This window comes from Camelus bactrianus, chromosome 1 (genome assembly GCF_048773025.1).
Source record: "Camelus bactrianus isolate YW-2024 breed Bactrian camel chromosome 1, ASM4877302v1, whole genome shotgun sequence".
Classification (NCBI taxonomy): Eukaryota; Metazoa; Chordata; class Mammalia; order Artiodactyla; family Camelidae; genus Camelus; species Camelus bactrianus.
This window is the reverse complement of record NC_133539.1, coordinates 122,758,471-122,775,485: the sequence shown is the minus strand read 5'-3', so window position 1 is coordinate 122,775,485 and position 17,015 is coordinate 122,758,471. Positions and strand designations below refer to the sequence as shown.

General features: G+C 52.9%; 1 long non-coding RNA gene across 2 annotated transcripts; it reads right to left on the bottom strand.

Moving 5' to 3' along the window:
* Positions 1-239: 239 nt before the first annotated feature.
* Positions 240-16,009, bottom strand: LOC141578872 (uncharacterized). 2 transcript variants are annotated; one of them, XR_012509724.1, is made up of 8 exons: positions 15,885-16,009; positions 9,368-12,705; positions 8,975-9,182; positions 8,435-8,562; positions 7,557-8,272; positions 5,054-5,154; positions 2,931-3,054; positions 240-655 (listed from the first exon to the last, which is right to left on the bottom strand). It is a non-coding gene; the product is annotated as an uncharacterized LOC141578872 (long non-coding RNA). The 2 variants fall into 2 exon arrangements; XR_012509725.1 differs by having other exon boundaries at positions 7,788-8,272.
* Positions 16,010-17,015: the final 1,006 nt, after the last annotated feature.

Sequence of the window (17,015 nt, the reverse complement as noted above, 5' to 3'; positions counted from 1 at the left end):
TGAGAGGGGGCTGCCATCAGTGGTCCCATCACCGGGAGGGAGAGAGAACCACTGGGAGTCGAGTGCTCTGTTGACTCAACTCCCCGGGAGCAGAGAGGACCTTACTTTCACTGTCTCACCCTTTCAGTTGCATGTATGGACCGGCCAGCAGCTAGGTGCCTCACCAGGACAGCACAGCCTCTGCCAGTATTGGCAAGAGGGGCCTGTCTGGGAAGAGTGGTAGCAGGACAGTGCATGGCCCCAGGTCCCGCAGTCCAGTCTGGAGGAGGAGGGGCAGGACGAAAGCCAGGGACCCAGTGCAGCTAGAGAGACAGCCTGTGTGTGGAGGAGTAGGCTGGGGCTGTGCAGAGTGGAGGGACATGATGGGGAAAGAAATCCCCTAGCCACTGATCTAAATTCTACAAAAATCAAGTTCACACCTAGGTTCATCTTACAAGCATTGAATAGTTTTATTCATAAATCTGACCTTGGAGAGGACTGGAGATCATTTGGTCCTGCAAACAAGCACATCAAATGCAACAGGAGATTCACAAAGGAGCATCACGAGGAGGCAGCCTGGGCCTCGGGGATGAGGGTCCCTGCAGCTCTTCGTCTTCCATGGAGACTCCGCTCCTCTGTCTGCAGAGCTCTTCTGCCAGCACAGCCCAGGACAGTCCTGGGGAGACCGAAGGGAGCTGTGACTCTCTGGGGGCTTATTTTATCTCTCTTTTTCTAAGGAACTCAAATGAATTCCCAGAAAGATAAGGTCAAGAAGATTTACACCTAGAAAAATGAAACTACTGAAAGGCAAAGAGAGAGCCTTGAAAGCAGCAAGACAGAAGGGACTCATCACGTAAGACGCACCCGCAATGATATTAACAGCTGGTTTTTCATCAGAGACCAGAGGCCAGAAGGCAAGAGGATGACATAGTCAAAGTGCTAAAAAGCAGTCAACCAAGAATTCTATATGCAGCGAACTGTCCTTCAAAAAAGAAAGAGGAGCAAAATGGCAGAGTGAGGAAATCCAGATGTTTATGCCTCGAGGAAATCATGACTAAACTATCAAAACTATCACAATAAACTTTTTTTGAGTTCTGGAAACTAACCCAAAGCATTCAGCAACCAAAGAAGTACTTAAGAAAAGCTGCCTGAAACTCTAAGAACAGAGGGTTTGCCTCCCTGGGTCCGAGTCCCTGCCCCCCAGCATGGCAGAGGCTCTGAGGATGACCACCCACAGCCTTGCACCGGGACCAGGACAAGAAAGGGCAGACTGGACCCAGGCATGAAGAATGGTTGCTGATCATCTTGCCTGCCTGTGCCTTCCTGGGGACCAGCTCAAAGGGCTGGCCCTCTTCTCACCTAAGTGGTGTCTCCCAGGGCTGAGGTGGCTCCTGGGAGCACTTCTGAGACATTCACATGGAAGTGTATTAGTCGCTGCTGCCCGGGGCAGTGTGAATTCAGTGTCCGCAGCAGTTTCTTAAATGTGGCACTAAAAGCATAGAAACTAAAGAAAATACTGAACTTAATAAAAATTAAGAACTTCTGAACTTTAAAGGACACAACCTGCTCTCATTTCCTGTCACCCCCACATCGGCCCCTTGGGATACACTGGGCAGGTGCTGAGACCCACGTCTTAGGGCTCATGGCACTGAAATGCTGAGATTTGAAGTGACTTTCCTGGAGTCACAATGCTGATGACAGATGGATGCGGGACAGGGATGTAGTTGGCTCCCTGGGGACAGAGGACCCTGAACTTCCCCTAGATGGTGGCCTGGACACCTGAACCAAGGGCTTCCCTCCCCTCATTCTCTAAATTCTCTAGCTCCATGGCTGCCTTAAGGGCAGGAGGTGTCTGACCAACAGGAGGGCAGACGCCCGACCCAGCCTCCACCGTCCGTGTTAATCCCCAACCCCAAGGCTGTCAAGCGTCCCTGAAAGAATGTCCCTTGAAGGACGAGAGCATCGCATCTGGGTCCATCCCCGCCCAGAACCTTCACACAGCAGCCACCTCAAGCTGAGCCTCCTGCTGGTCTGCCTGGGGGTTGGCTCGGCTCCCGCATGGCTCAGGGCCCCGGCTTCTCCAGGCCCACTGCCCACACAGCACCTCTCTATCGCATTGGCATGGCCCCGGATGACCAGCCCCGGGTTCACCATTAGTGCTGGTGAATGAGGACGGTGGCCGGCTGGGCTGTGCTTTGGAGGTTTTGTGGGTGAAGCTGGCATACCGCACTGTCTGCTGACTATGGATGTGAGCCACTGTCTGAGGAGCTTGGCTACACGGAGACAGGGCCATGGTGTACCGTCCCGGATCACCTGCCCCATCAAAATCCAGGCCCCACCAAGCCCTCGTCCATCCCGAGAACCTGCGGTGGCACAAGAGAGAGTCCCCTGTCCTCCTAGAGGGACACCCCCCACAGCCACAGCCACAGCCCAGAGACCCCACCCCAGGACTGTCCCTGAGGATGACGCAGGCCCTCCCAGCCTCTGTCACCAAACGTTCATTCCACTGAGCCGATGGCAGTGTCTCTCCCACTCCCAGATGCCCACTGCTCTCCCAGGCCGCACCCAGACCCGCAGCCAGTGATCCTGTCCACAGCAACCCCCTGAACCACCTCTGTGAAACCTCAGTTTCCTTCTTTTCTGTAAATCTCCAGATTTAGACTGACAACTTTGTGGTTTGCATGTGGACATCTACATTCAGGGCAGTTTAGCCCCAAATCCCCCCTTTTTTTAATTCCTGTTGCTGGAGTGATTTCAATATTCCCCTGGTCTGATGCCAGGAGCATGCGTGTGTTCTCTCGGTGTCTGTTCTCTGGAAGAGAGAGTAGGAGGCTGGCGTCACTTCTGTCTTAAATGTTTCGTGGCAACCAGAGGAAGACCCCAGAGCCTGAAGTTTACTTTGTGTAAAACTTTGCCTTTTTTTTTTACATTTCTTTCTAATTGAAACTTACTGGGCGTACTGCACAGGGCACAGATCTTAGGTGCAGGACTTCACGGCTTCTTGTCAGTAGAAACACATCTGCTTCCAACACCCCGGTTAAATACACAGGACGTCTCGGGACCCCTGGCAGCCTCCTGCAGGAGGAGAGAGAGAGATTAATGAGGTTACAGGAATGACCTCAGTTGCTCCATGTAGATTCCAGGCAGGCTGGTTTGCACACTGTTGGCTCAAAACGAGTGTGGCCGCGCCCTCTGAACACAGTGGAGTGAGCGGGGAGAATCCAAGCCCTCTGGGGTTTTTTCGCTGCGGCTGTCTGGGGCCGGGGTGAAGGGGCTGGGAAACGCTGCTCAGAGGCATCTGGGCTTTTATGGAGGGAGAAGCTACTGCTACCCGGGGAGTTGCGTCCGTCCTGGTTCACGGAGCCCTACTTCTGTTTAAGGTGCTTTTCTACACTTGCCTGTGTTCCATAAATATGTTTTAAAAATAAAACCCCCAGGAGATCCTTTTTGCTTCATGTGGAAGCCTCCAACGTTGAGTGCAGGACACGCACCTAAAACTGAGGCTGAGTGTATATACGGTTCAGAGAGAAAACAACCAGCTCTGAATCGGTAACTTGGCAGCGGAGGGGCAGGGCGCCCGTTCCTCTTCCTCGGCCCGATGTGCAGACACTGTATGAGCTCCATCCCCTCAGAATCTCAGGCTGACACCCCCAGGTCACCACCATCACTGGTATCAGACCAGAACCTTCCACCCAGACACAGGTGCTGGAATCAGTGGGAGGCACAGAGACGTAGGGAGGTGGGCTCCCTGGGGTGGGTGTGCCGGGACCCAGCGGGGTGACTCAGACCCTGGAAGTGACCTTGGGCCCTGACGTCCCCAGGGCTCAGATCCACAGGGCAACTGGGCCTGTTTGCTGCTCCTTGCCAAATGTGCCTATACACGTCCCACAGGGGCGAGGCAACCCGGGCACTTGGCTGGGCAGCGTTCCAGTGACTGCCCCCTGAAGAGTGGAAGTGATGTAGAGGATGAGGGAGGCTCTGGGACTCGAGGGCCAAAAGCCCAGGGCCCTCCCCCTCGGGCCCTGTGAGGAGTGGGAGGTCTGCTGACACAGGTGGGAGTGTGGACCCTGTCCCTCCAGCCCACACTCCACACGACCCATCATGAGACCTGCGCGGTGCAAATGGCCAGAGACCTGCCACGTTCCCCTTGCCCTTAATGACCACCTCTCTCTCTCTAACACCGGGGCCAAACTTGCCTGGGCCTTTAAAGTTAAAAATATCCCGAAGCTGTGGCAAGAGAATCATAAATTTTATAGCTTTACTACAGCCCAACACGAAAAGCTTACAGAGGACACTGCTTTTCAGGGTGTAATAAAGCCAAATATTTTGTATGTTATTTAATTCTAATATCAGAACACAAAGAAGCACAAACATAACTTGGAATCATGGCCTTTTAACTCATCCCCAATAAGCACTGCTCTGAACTGCCTTCATGGGTTTTTTGCACGTGCTGTATTCAATGTTTACACAGGTGTGAGAAACCTATAGAAACTCAGGTTGAGAAATGCTGCCATGAGGTCACCCAGGACCTCCACGGGGCTCCACAGATGCTGAGGGGCCCCCGGGGACTGGGGACTCCCAGCTGAGTTTGGATCCGGCAGTGTCCCCTACTTAACGCCCGGGCGGCCACATGCCCACAGGGAGGCGGCCGCTCGGGACCAGGGGAGCCGTCCTGCTTGCAGGAGAGGGAGCCCCCCACCCCGCCTCCCACTGGGGCCTCTGTCCTCCTCACCCTCTTCCCAGGGGGCCTGAGCTGGGGGGGTACCGGGGCCACTCCCAGCGTCTCACCCCAACTAGTAATTGATTGGGGAGGTTGCCTGCTGGCCCTGGTGGGTTGGGAGGTCCCGGCTGGGTCCTGCAGAGGGAGAGGCTGAACCGCCCCAGCGGTGCTCTGCACAGAGAGCACAGTGTGAACGGCACGTGCAGGAGCCACGCTGCACGTGGAGGCCCTGCAGATGCCCCCACCCCCCCATATGCAGGAGCTGCCAGACCATGCAGCCTGGCAACCTCAGGGGCTTCTGTGGCTCGGGGACCCCTTCCCTGGCGAGAGGCACTCAGGCCATCCTCCACTTGCCTGCATGCGTTATTACCATCCTCTTGTCTCCATGTCTTGTTTTCTTTTTTGGACATGCAACGGTGGGTACTTCCATGCTCTGCTCTGGTGGTTTGGTTTCCCTGAAGCACCAAAAAAAAAAAAAAAAAAAAAAAAAAAAAAAAAAACTTAGGGCTGCGAGTGGGAATGGACCCACTTACGCACCTTCTGCTCTTCTTCCTGCCCTCCCCACACTCACATTTCCTGTTCTGGTTCTTCCTCATCCCCTTTTCCTTCATCCCTTCTCATGAATCCAGGACAAGAGAATTTCCTGACAACTGGAGGGAAAAGAAGACTCTGTGCATGTCCCGAGCTGCCCAGGGCAGGACGGCACCCACTGATGGGGGTGGGGGTACAGGGCTGAGTCACACTTCATGGGGAGCTGGGGGGCCCCTCCGGCAGGGTGGGCACACCTTTCTAACTCCCAGCGCCGCCTCCTGCCTGGGGACCACGCGGGGTTGCTCAACACGATTCAGTGCTGCCGATGGGGTGGGGGTGGGAGTGGGTCAGGAACCAGGGCGATGCTAAGAGAGTGAGGGAGGGGGCCTGCGGAGAGATCATACAGATTTGAGGGAAGGGTACCAGGACTTCAAGTGCCTGGGTGAGACCAGGTACTTTAGGATGACAATCATAAAAGGAGGGACGAGGGGAGATGGGGAAGTGCTTTTAAAAAGGAGCTTATGAATCAGAGAAAGAAGACAGAGAAGTAAATCACACGCAGATTGTTGCTCTCGCTCTCGGAGTTTTCAAAACCCACCAAGTGGCCCTCCGCACGGACTGTGACAGAAATGGGGTTGGGATGGCCTTGGAAAAGGAAACGGGAAGCTCAGGGTCGAGGTGAGAACTCAGGGTCCCGCTGCTCCTGGCAGGATAAAGCCTGGGCTTTGGACCTTCTCAGCCCCCACCTCCGCAGTCACCCCCTAGGGCCTCGCCTGCATCACCTCTGCAATGAGGGGGTGGGTCTCGGATCTCCAACATCACTTTTCAGCCCTTCAATTCTATAACTGGGGCCAGGAATGGCCATCTCGTGCCTCCAAGAGGGCAGCCACGGTCCCCATGAGTCACTGTGCGTGAATTCCTTTCTGTCTCTCCGCCTCCCTTCACTACTTACTTCCCTGTCTGTTTTCTCTCTTGAGTAAAAGCCCCCTTTCTACCTCCCTGTCAACTCCCATCCGTCCCTGTTCTCCAACATGGGCCGCGGAAGGAGTAACGATGGGTGTGCCGCCGCCTCCTCCAGGGCATCACTCCACCGCCCCGTCCCACCCCGGGAAGTCCCACCTGTGGTCGCTCTGGGCTCTGGGGGAGAGAGTGACAACCAACTGCATGTAGTGAGTGACCGTCCTGTCCCTGGGGGTGATCGATCTTATGTTCTTTAGGCATTGCCAGCTTTACAGGAAGAACACAGATTTTTCTGAGGATGAACCCAAGCTTAGAGGGACAGTAACTTGTCCCAATGTCCCTAGTCTGCAAATGGTGCAGCAGGGACTCCCCAGCAGGCGTGGCCACATGCACACCCAGTACATGCCAGGGTGTCTTCTGAGCCTTGGAAGGACCGGGGAGGGGACTTGGGCTTCCCTGCGATAAAGTGACAGCTCGGGTGTGACTGGGGTGCGGGGGAGCAGAGGCAGCACCGTCTGGCTGGAGCCGTGTGTTCTGACACGAGCAGTGACGCCCTGGCCCTGCCGCCGGGAGGCTCTGTCCTGGGGCTGCTCTGTCTGCTGAGGGCAAGCGTGTGAGGCCAGCCTGTCCCCTAGGATCCCTGCCGGCCATGCGGGGCTCACGGGGCAGCTGGACGTGGCCTCTCTCAGATGGAAGCACGTGCAGGCTGTATTGCTGGTCCGAGGATTTGGGATTTGAGGAAGGATCGGAGGCGAGAACTGTGCCTCCGGATGTGCCCCTACCCCATCCTCCCTCCAGAAGGACCTCGGAGCACGTGCACAAAGTTGGGAGGTCGTTGTCTCTAACTCGCCCAACCCTGGGAGCGCCCTTATTCAGAAGTAGCCATGAGGACAGGACGCCGAGGTGCTGTCCCTAGACCCGCAGGGGCAGCGGGGGAGGGGCTACTTGTCACCCGGCACCTGGATCCCACACAGAGACCTGTGTCTCCAGGTTCAAGTGATGCATCCACAGGTCAACCCCCACACCCGGCCCAGTAACGCTGGTGCTTCCTTCCCAAGAGATGCCAACCACGCAGAAGCAAAGCCTTGCCTCTGGCAGTGGCACCGGCAGGAGAGGGCAGTTGTTAAGGAAAGGGGGCCTAAAACAGCAAAAACACACTGGCAGCCCACGCACAGACGGTCCCTCTGTGACGGCAGTAATATACGCAGGGCACAGAGCAAGCCTGCGTACACATTTCGTCGCCTTCTTCTTCTTCTTCTTTTTTGAAATTTCATATCCCTGTTCCCTGGTCTCCAAAGCAGCCTGTGTAAGCCTGCTGCCCCCGGGCCCCTCTCCCCTAGGACCCTACCCGGGGGGCGTTCCCCACCTGGAGAGTCTTCATCCTCGATGGTCACATGTGCTCTCCACAAGCTGTTCTTTAGAAACACGAACACGAGCCATCACATTAGGAGAGGGAGGGGCTCACGCGGTGTCACCCGGCTCTTTGCTCTGGGATCCCAGCCATCCCCGGGCTCCGTGGAACCAGAGCCCTTCACCGTGACATTGACCACAGTCGCAGACCTTCACGTGAGAGAGAGGGACCCGCTCAAGCCCTCACCTGCCCGTTTCCGCCGGGGCATCCGAGCTCGAGCCTCTGATCGTCTTGGCCTGTACTTGCAACTGAGATGCACGTGCTTCAGCTTAAGCAGCTCTGAGGATCAGATCCTGGAGCAGACACAGCGCTGCTGCCCAAGAGAATGTTCTGGGAGGACGGGAATGTGCTCTGTTGACTGGGCCCCTGAAATGCGGGCCGGTGTGATGCGGGCCTGCATGTGTCATTGGATCTCCTTTAGTGAATTTAAATAGGAGCAGGCACCTCTGACTCGTGGCTCCCACTGGCCAGTGCGAGACTAGAGATGAGAAGATGAGGAAGACATAAGGGCCCCTCCTCTGGTTGCCCCGTGCTGCGAGCAGTTCGATGGCACGATCTGACGATGCGTTTGCATGTTCTTTCTGGGCTCGGCCCCTCTGCTGGGGCCCCGGGGACGTTGCGACAGTTAGGCCAGCACGCAGGTCCTAGCGGCTTCCTGGCAGGAGGCCCACCTGTAAGCAGAGGCGATGAGCACGGCCCTGCACACCTGTGCTGGACATGCTCAGAGCAGCGGGGTCGGGGCCGGGGAGGGAGGGGCACTTTGGGAGCCCACCCTCCTCACCCCTGATGTCTCCGGCCCCGCTGGGTATTCTGAACTGTCCCTGTGGATTCACCTCCTGGCCCATCCCAGCTGGATCTTGGATCGGGCCCGCTCTGCCCACGAAAGCCAGCCACTTCTTTTTCCCTCAGCAAGTGAGTGGATCCAGAATACGCCCCACTTTTCCCTTCTTTCTGATGCCACCTGCGGTTACAAAGAAATCGCAGTGAGGACCAGACCCCGATGGGTCCCCTTTGCACAGGTCTTCAGGTCTCTTGCTGACTTCAGCAAACCAGACGGGAAGCTGTGGTCAGGCCGAGGGCCCCCGAGCTCAGCTTGGTGGGCGATGCTCAAGTCCTTCACTCAAGGAGGATTCCTGCTGCCCTGCAAAAGGCCCTCCAATGCGCAGGCTGTGGGGGACGCTGGCCTTTGCAAACGCCCTCTTGGGTCAGGGCTCAGTCGGCAGAGACTCCCGCGACAGTCCCCCACCCCGACCACGGCAATGGTGTACGGTCATCCCCGGGGACTCGGCCAGCTTTTCACCCACGCATTTGACTGAAAAGGAAAAGAAGCCAAGAAAGCAGCGTTTCTACCCCAGAAGGAGAGGCGAGCTCACCTTGGTACTGGATGGGACCTCTTCCTCTGCTCAGGTCTGACCACGTTTTCCAACATGTCCCTGGGGGATCTCGAGGTGGGTGTCTCCGAGAAGCCTCAGGAATTGCTCAGGGAGTGGTGCCTGGTGCGGACGCGGGGGCGGGAGGGCGCGGGCGGGGCTGCTGAGCAAGCAGGGCCCGAGGTGCTGCGGGGCCGTCCTCCTCGTCCTCCTTGGGGACGTGCAGGAAGGGGAAGGAGAGAAATGCAGAAACGGCCATGAGAAACAGAGCCCTTGCCTGGTCCCTAAAGGCGACCTAAGGCACTGTGAACGGGTCAGCCTTCACACGCTGTCACCCGCAGGCCGTGACCCAGTGGCGCGGTCCCCACCGCTCCTCCCGCCCGTCCTGAAGCTTACCTGGCTGCCGCCGCCTCCCTGCCCTCTTCCAAGGCCATTTCAGTCTCCAGGACACAGTGGTGCCGCGGCGGCGTGGGAAGTCACGCTGGATGGGAAACAAGAGTTTTCTCGATAGAAGCGATGTGACTGCAGGCAGCGCGGTCTCCTGTGCACGCTCGAGCATCCTGCGTCGTGGGGATATTCCAGCCCAGCAGATACGAGGTCACCAAACAGGTGTCATTTAGAAAAATGACGATGATTGGCTCTATGTTCCTCTCACCTCCAGCCTTCCCTCTCTCTGTCACGTGTGTGCACTCCCTGAGAGCGGTGGCCGTCCTTGCCCAGGTGGCAGTCCCTGGGTGGGACAGCCCGCGATGGAGAGGACACGGGGCTGAGGATCAGTGCTGTCCCCTTGCAGCCGCACAAGAGAGTTGGAGCCAGGGGGCGGGCACCAGACACATTTAGTTCTTAGTTGTCACAGTCCTCAGGGTGAGCAGCTCAAGGATGTCAGGACTCCTGGGGCTCCCGGTGGTGTTGCTGCCAAATACACTGACCTTAACCTGCGCGGGGCCAGCTGCCCAGGAGCGGTGCCCCTGAACCGGCAGAAGGGGACCCCGTTGTCCTGGTGCTTGTTGCCTTCGATGCTCAGAACCTGAGGGCTGAACAGGAGCATGTGGACTCTATGTGTGTTTTTCACGCTAATGTCAGTGGCCCAGGTCTGTGTAAAATGCACCCATCGTGGCTGCTAGGGAGGCCGCCATCCCGAGAACCGCGGCCTCTGGGATGGCACGCTCGCTGCACAGGGACAGGAGCATCCGTCCTCTGTCGCTTGGCCCCAGATCCCTCTTCCTCATCGGTCAGTCCTCTCTCCCGTCCTGCATCTGCACTGAAGCTCCTCCTCCTGCCCACATGTGTGGTCCCATGGCACCTGGCCTGTCCCTCTAGGGTAACGTGCGGTCCGCTGCTCCGGGAGCGACCCACCGGCCACCGGGGACCAGCACACACTGCCAACGCTGGTCACGCCCCGTCGCCTCTCCTTTCTGTGCGTGAAGCTCGCTCCAACCCATGATGTGTGTGTGGGTCGTCCGTGGAGGCGCCAAGCCCAGGGGCAGCTGACGTGGGGCTGACGTCTGCGGGCTGCTTCTTTTGCGGTTGGTATCATGAGGGTCTTTGCGGTCCTGCCCGTGCCGGAAGCCCTCTCTGGGCACTGGTCCTGGGCCTCCCTGCCCCATGGCTCCTTTGGTCCATGTGACCCTCAGGCCGCCTTCTAGTGATGACAGTGTCTGGGATCCCTGTGGCCTTGGGCACTTCTGAGCACCTGCAGCGACCCTGGTGACTGTGGTCGCTCCACTGATGAGTGACAGGTGCCTGATGGTCTGAAACACAGCAGTGGGGCCACACGCCCCAGTGTTCCCACTTTGTCTCTTTCACTCAGCAGCTTGAGACTGGGACACATGCATATCTGCACCTCGATTTCTCCACCTGAGGAGAGGGTATGTCGGGCCAACCTGCAGGTGTGGGCGTACGGGGCTGAGTGAATCAATGTGGGTGAAGAGTGCGGTGGGCATGGCCGTGCCCACTCCATCCTGCGGGAGAAAGTCAGCCCTGGCCCTTGTGCTGTGTGAGCGGGTCGTGCCTACTGGGGAAGCTCATACACTGCACACGGGTTCACAATTATCCCATTTAAACTGACACACAGACAGCCCCCCACTCATACTCATGCTCCTGTCCCCACCGCCTCCAAAAGGGAATTCAGCTGTTGCCAGGGACCGCAGGACGCCGCAGGACACTGCATGACACAGCCAGAGGCCTTCGCCCGCCCGGAATGAAGGTTGATTTCACCGCACCCCCGCCCTTCTATCCCACCAGGGAGCTGTCCTCAGGATGGCTCTCCAGACCAACAGAAGCCAGCAGAATAGCTTCGCCTTCCTCATCCTCTAGCTTTTTTCCTTCTTAGCAGTTGAGTGCTTCCAGAATATGTGCTGTTTTCACTGCTTTCGGGGCTGCCCTGGATGGCAGAAAACTCAGGTCGAGCTCAGTCTATCCATGGCACAAGGAGACGTCAATCACCTCTGGTCCCTCAGTGTGGCAAGGAGGCGGGGTGTCAGGGTCTCTCTTTGGAAGGGCAGCATCCTTGGGCTCCTGTGGGGAATAGCCCTCAGCTGTTCAGCTCCTTTATTTGAAAATCAACTTCTCCCACAGCCAGTTGGGTCTGATGTTAATCTTTCTGAGAGGTCACAGAGCTTAGAGGACACAGCAGCCTTCGCGCAGGGGTCCTCCTGCGGTGGGGGTGTCTCCACGTTTCCAGCACACGGCTTTCTTTCTCAGGGAAGGCCAGCGCACAGGACATCTGCTTGCTTGTTTGAAGTATTCAGCCCTGGTGGCTGCCTGGAGGGAGATCCTGGGCTGTCCTGAACAGCACCATTCTCCTTTGTCTCTGAGTCTGACTACAGTAGGTGCCATGGAAGTGGAACCACACGGCACACGTCCTTTGGAGACTGGCTAATTTCACTGAACACAATGTCCTCAAGGTTCATCCGTGTTGTACCCTGTATCAGAATCCCCTTCCTTTTTAAGGCTGAATAATATCTCATGGTATAAGTAAACCAAATTTTGCTTATGCATTCATCTGTCAATGGACACTTGGGTGGTTTCCGCCTTCTAGGTTTTGAAAATTGTGCTGCTGTGAACATGGGCATACAAATATGTCTTCAAGACCCTACTTTAGGGTAGATACCCGGAAGTGGAATTGTTGGGTCATACATTAATTCTATTTTTAGTTTTTTGAGAGGCTGGCCATACTGTTTTCTGCTAATGGCTGTACCATTTTACATCCTCCCCTGCGACAGTGCATAAGGGTTCTAATTTCTCCACTACCTGGCCAACACTTGTTATTCTGTTTTATGTTTTTGAATAGAAGCCATCCTAATATATGTGAGGATGGTACCTCCCTCAGGATCAGCGATGTTGAGCTCATTTTTTTAATGCACTTATTGGCCACTTGTGTATCTTCTTTGGAGCGATGTCTAGTCAAGCCTTTGCCCATTTTTCAGTCAGACTGCAGTTGAGTTGTAAAAGTTTATATATTCTGGATATCAACCCCTTTTCAGACCTATGATTTGGAATATATATTTTTTTCCATTCGTGGGTTTGTCCATCACTGGGCTGAGGTGGAAGAAATGACCAGCCTTGTCTCCAGCTACCCCAACAAGCCCCCTTCGCTGGGCCATTAACCAGGAGCAGGGCTGAGAATTGTAAGGAGCTGGGGTGGCGGAGGTGGGGAGGGGGTGGCGGCGGTGGTGCTGGTGGACACAGTCCCCCATCTTCGAGGTCCGAAAGTTACACGCAGTTTGAATTTCCTAAAAAAACAAAACAAAACAAAATACACATCAGAAAAAAAAGAAAACAAAAATGGTGAAATCAACTTAAATCACAAATTTTTCAACAATATATCCAAAATGCTGGAACGTCTACACGTGGCCCATGGCCTATGGCCACATTTGTAGGGCTCAAGGGTCACACAGAGCTGGTGGCTACCATATTGGACAGGGGGCAAAGCTGCATGCGATTGCCGGGCAGAGGGTTGGGTCTCAGTAATGGTTTAGTTATCAGTGTCTAAATTCTAGCCACCCTTTTTAGAACCTGAGAAAAGTTAAAAAAATAAAGATTTGAGGCCTCCCTCCTTGGCTTGCGGATGGCCGCCTTCCCTCTGTGTCTTCACATGACCTTTTCCTCTGGGCTCTTTGTATGTTCTAACCTCCTCTTCTCCTAAGGACATCGGTCACATTGAATTTAGGGCTCACCTGATGGCCCTGTTTGAGTCGAATCACCTCTTTAAGGTCTTATCTCCAAGTACAGTCTCCTCCTTAGAGTAAGGGGGTTAAGAGGTCAACCTTTGAATTTGGTGGGGAGACACAATTCTCATAACAGAATTTAAAGTGCTGTAATTTTACATGGTCTTGTGAGGAGAGGGCAGCCCAGATATCTTCGTGATCAAGAGACAGAGATGTTTACTAAACTGAGCAGTCATTGGATCAGATGAGCCTTTGTCTCCTGGTGGAGATTTCAGACGTTAAAACAGGGGCAGGGAGCTCGGGTCAGAGCGGGGAAGCGAGAAGCCCTTTCACGTGCTTCAGCTTAGCCCAGCTTGCGGGGTAGCTGGGAGATGGCCGTGAAGCACTGTTTTAATTATTGCACTAATCAACCATTGTTAAATTGCAATAGTCGCTCAAGAACTGAAGGCTGGCTGGGTTTCTCATATTAAAGACAAAAGGCCAAAAATATGTGTGGGAAGTGTTTAACAAGAACAAACCCTCATATTTCTCCAGGAATTCAGTAACATGGGTCTTTAAAACACGTACAATTTATGCAGTACCGTTTTGGCCTCCTATGTTGAATCTTAAAAGTATTTAAAAGGAGCTTCATGATTTTTAAGACATCTTCATTTTTACATTTTAAGGCACAGTGACACAAGATGGCTATTTGAGATTTCTACTCTCTAGTCATTGAGTGTCAATAAAATCAAGGTGAAGAATGTTTCACAGGACGGGAATGACACATGGCCAAATCTCATCTCACCTCCCACGGGTCCGACCTCCTTCCTTAGGGAATGTGTTGTGTGTCCTTCAGACTGGACCCACATATTCTAAAGAGTTTAGTGGAAGTGGGAATTAATATCACGTATCAGTGAAGGGTAAATATTAATTAGCAAGGCTGAAGGTTTTCATCTTAAAAAAGTATGAGTCTATATAAGTGAGAATTTACCTACCATCATGTGGTGTATGGATGAAGCACGGGATATTTACAAATATATGTGAAGTAATATTAACTAAATTGCAACAAATTAAGGAATGCAAGTGCCATTCATTGTGAAATTGTGGTTCAATGTTAAATAAAAATGTTTGTGGTACTTTACTTCAATAAAAACATGTCTGTGGTACTTCCTTGTCTTTTGTAAAAAATCTCATGTTTGCTAACATTAAATCAACATATAATTGGATTCAAGAGGTGAGGCCTGATGCGAACAGAGTGAGAAGAGATCCTTCAATGTAAAAAGCCCCTTGGAGAAGAAGTGGTATATATGCACAATGGAATACTACGCAGCCACAGAAAAGGATGAAATAATGCCATTGGCAGCAACAGAGATGGACCCAGAGATGATCAGACTAAGTGAAGTAAGTCAGACAGAGAAAGAGAAATATCATATAATATCACATACATGAAATCTAATAAAAATAGACAAATGAAATTCATTACAAAACAGACTCCCATACATAGAAAACAAACTTATCGTTACCAAAGGAGACAGGGGGGTACAGACAAATTCGGAATTTGGGACTAGCAGATACAAACTACTATATATAAAATACACAAGGTCCTACTGTATAGCACAGGGAACTACATTCAATAGCTTTTAACAAACTATAATGGAAAAAGGGCATGAAAAAGAATATATGTGTAACTGAATTACCTGCTGTACACCAGAAATTAACACATTGTAAATCAACTGAACTTCAAGAGAAAAAAAATGAGCATGAAATATTGACACACAAAGATACGTATCTAACATTATATTTATATTGTATGTCTATATTTACATATAATGTACTAAATATATATATATATATATATATATATATATATATATATATACATGAAACAATGAAGTAGAATCTCTAGATTTAAGTTTGTTATAAAGCTCTTCCTTCAAGTCTAAGGGACATCAGTAAACAATGAGCACTGGCCAAAAGCAATACATTGTAAGATGCCCAATACATGGGCATATACTTAATGAAAAAACTGCTAGGGGTTAGGGTGTAGCTCAGTGGTAGAGTGTGTGCCTAGCGTGCACAAGATCCTGGGTTCAGTCCCCAGTACCTCCATTAAATGAAGGGGGAAAAAAACCCATCTAATTACCCCCCCAAAAAACTTTCTTAAAAAGAAACTTCTAAAAATGTAATTTTAAAATATTCAATAATGTTTAATAATGTAACAATTTGGAAGTTTTATTCTTAAATAACATTATCAAAATAATATGTACATAATTTAAAAGACTGAAAACAAGTCAGTTTGGGCTATTGGTGAAACAATCTAGACGTTATCCACAGCGAATTTTACGTGATGACGCCATCAATAGTTTCAACATTCACAAAGTTAACTAGATAAAATAGCAAGCAAAATTTGAAAGCTTGGCGCCCCTGCTGTCCGATGCTCCTGTCCCCGGTGCCGACCTCACAGCCCACCCACTGCCTGGGTCGTCCTCCCTGGCTCCGTGCAGCTGAGATCTGTCAGCGCCTCAGCCCCAGCCTCCCATCAGCCTGCCGCCAGGTGCCACAGAATCGTGGACAGTCCCCCACAGACCCCACGAGTCCTGGACCCGATTCTCTGAAGGTTCCACCCTCCACTTCCATCACCGGAGTCCGCCTCCCTGTGGTTACGCGGCTGCCTGGCTGCACCCCTCCGCTGGGGACTGGGCCCTCCCAGTGTCTGCCTGAGGCCATACTTGGATTTACTGCAGGGACACAACTGCCGGGCCTACCCCATCGTTGCTCCAAGACGTCAGCTCCTTGCCCTCTTGTTATTTCCCCCCAAACCATGGCTGTCTTCTTCCTGGGCTCAGCGTCCAGCCATCCCCGCCGCCCCGCAAGACGCTCAGCAGCACCGTTGCTGGGAGCGCTGCAAACAAACGCGTCCCTCCTTCCGCAGATACAGAACGTTGTCCTTGCGCCCCCTAGTGGAGGTCCTGTGCACGCGCCCATTCACGTCGTCGAGGGTTCCCGTCTTCCCTGCAAATTAAAGGCACACGATTAATGAACAGCCTATGTTGTTTTCACTCGTTCATTGAAAACCACATGCCCTCCTTTGAGCCCGGAGAGGAGCCTGTTTGGCTTTCAAAACTCCACGAAAACTCAAAGCCCAGCTCAATGGTTGCCTCCTATATAAACGTGTCCTGATAGGGCTATAAATTATTTCCACCATCATTTGCTTTTCCGTGAGAAACTGAACACCCACCTCGCAGGGCATCGGCCACAATTTTTAGTTAGAGATGTGTGGTTTTCAATTTTTCTTAATTCGATCATTCGTGAGGGCTGGGCTCTGTCTTTACAATGACCAAAGAATGCAGCAGAAGGTAACCCACCCGATGACTCCTTTATAGATTACTTCCTCTGTTTTAATTAAATCGAAGTCTGATTAAGTTAGAGAGGCGGGACTAGGGAGGGGAGGGGGCCGGGCCAATACAAGGTCTTTTCTGTGTCCATTTCCCACCAGACCCGAGCCACTGGTGGAGGCCAATGGAGGACAGAGGAGTCAAAGGCAGAAGAGGTGAGTCCACTTTCTTTATTTTGATTTGACTTGTCAGCTGTCTAGAAACAGCAGTTGTGACATAGGAGGGTAAGAGGAACTTAGTAATTAGTGCATTACACAAATGTTGTCTGAGTGTTGACTCAATGTGTAAGAATCATTCTGAGTGAACACCCCCCCCTAACTCTGGGAAGGGTACTCAGTCCCAAGGCTGCAGAGAGGGTGTACTTCCTATTTCCATAGATTCAACTTTTGCTTGGGTTACTCCAGGAAATGGTGAACAGACAGCTTGTCCACCGATTTTAACACAGACGCGGCCACGTAACACATGCAGGCGGGAAGCTCCCTGTAAGCACGGACCCTTCTT